We start from the raw sequence: 2,263 nt of genomic DNA, 5'->3' as shown, positions 1-2,263 counted from the left end.
TCAGAAGGCACCGCGGAGAGACTTTTTGAACACCCGTATTAAGAAGGGCCCCATCTAACTACAAAGGAAACTAGCAGTCACTGTAATAATTCGGTTTATTGCCGTAAAACATCTAATAAAATGCTTACCGACTGCATTAAGCATGTAAACATCTAATAAGTGGACAAAGTTCTGTAATTATGGGTGGAAACACGAAGGCACAGCGTGAAACTATATCGTGGATACGGCCAATGACTTTGAAAATGGTTAGTGGTTTACAGAAATAAACCCAGAAAAGCAAGTACAAACATTGATAGAATAGCCAAAGTGCATGATGGTAGCCATTAGCTAGCTGTGAACGGTAAAACTGTGCAATTATAATCTGATGAAAATTGACTAGCCTCATTCCTCCCTCGCCTCAGTGATTGTATCGCCAGCTGATGCTTACGACTATTACACAGTGTGAACATGAAGAAGGCAGTAGTGTCTGGAAATTCCGAGTCCAGCTCGACTTCTGTACTCCGTTCTAAGGTGGAGACATCTCTCTCTGCGGCCAACAAAAGTGAAGTGTGTTTTTGGGGGCACCCCTGAAGCAAGCGTGTTCTTCGACGCATTGGCAGTGTCTTTGATTTCCAAGCTCCCTGAAACTGGGCCTGCCAGTATATGTATGTCGCTGGCCAATTGCAGCAGACCATGCGAGTTCCGACCAACAATAATTTTATAAACAAGTAAACAAACTTCTATTCTCTCATATTTTGTCGTGGTTATCCAGCAGTGGTGTGTCACGGGAAAGAAGATAGAAAATCTCTCCCACTGCATGACAGATTTCTCCTTGGCCAACCATAAGGCTTGGGCGTAGACAGACATAGGAAAATTCGCCTTCTGCTTAATGATGTGGGCCGGGCAAATGCCCAGTGGGCAGGACATTTATAAATGGACATTTTCCCGGAAATTTTTCCAAAGCAGTTTTAAATGCCCAAATGTGAGCATTTATATAAAAAAAGTACTTTTTAAAGTTTTTCCTGCTATAATGTACAATTTATCAGTTAAAGTAATGGATGAGACGATACTCCGGGCATTAAAAGTTAGGAAATGCATTTAGAATGTTACCAGTTCTACTCTTCAGTGTCGGTTTCTCTCTGTCGCACTCACTCGCACGCATACACACACACACACACACACACACACACACACACAGACACACACACCGCGTTTAATAGCTATGTCGTGATAAGCCAGATAAAAAAATTAAAAAAAGAACATTTTCCTTAAATCATCGCTTTGTAATGTAACGCACTTTATAGTGCATGTCAAATCTCCGAATATTATTGAAGAATGATTATTGATAGTAAAATTTTTACTGAACGTATTAAAAAGCTGGCATGTGTTTCTTGGCGATAAATTTATTATTAAATGTTAAACTGTTTTCAGTGAAACAACAAAAAAATGCTTTATTGTCAGATGTGGCGACATTTGAGACAGACTGTGGTTTTTTGTTCTCTTCCTTTCTTTATCTACTTTCGTATGACTGCGCTACTGCGAAAATGAAATGAGAACACTAACATAAAAAGGATGTAAGAACAAAGAATCGATGCCCAGCTTGTAGCCAATCTTCTTGATCCAGCGCTACAGGGTAGTAGTAACCTGAAGCCTTTCGAGATGGTTCAAATGGCTCTGAGCACTATGGGACTTAACATCTGTGGTCATCAGTCCCCTAGAACTTAGAACTACTTAAACCTAACTAACCTAAGGACATCACACACATCCATGCCCGAGGCAGGATTCGAAACTGCGACCGTAGCGGTCACGCGGTTCCAGACTGAAGCGGCTAGAACCCCACGGCCACACCGGCCGGCCCCTTTCGAGATACTTATTGCAATATGCTTTCTTCGTGGCACAGTGAAGAACACTCGACTAAATGTTATTCAGGTTAGAGACAACTTGGCTGGTTACAGGGACAAACAAGGAATTTGGTCCAGACAATTTGTGTGGGAAGGACTGAGCCCTCACCCCCAGGAGAATAAAAATCATCGTGTAAATCCTTTTCTGGCTTGTCAAGGTTAAGAAGAACTTGTGAATTGGCAGAAGTTGCCGTAGAAATTCTGGGTGCATTAGTTACATCTGCCGCTACAGAGCGTTCCTTCAGCACTTCCAAAGTAAAAACTAAATAAATAAATAAAAGACTGACGTCAGAGAGAGCTGCAAAACTAACATATCTTTCTGACAACTGGAAATTGATGAATGGAGCAGGAACACAACATAACCCTGTTGATCCCAAGCAAAA

The sequence above is a fragment of the Schistocerca nitens genome, chromosome 4 (assembly GCF_023898315.1).
Source record: "Schistocerca nitens isolate TAMUIC-IGC-003100 chromosome 4, iqSchNite1.1, whole genome shotgun sequence".
Taxonomy (NCBI): domain Eukaryota; kingdom Metazoa; phylum Arthropoda; class Insecta; order Orthoptera; family Acrididae; genus Schistocerca; species Schistocerca nitens.
This window is presented reverse-complemented; position numbering follows the sequence as displayed.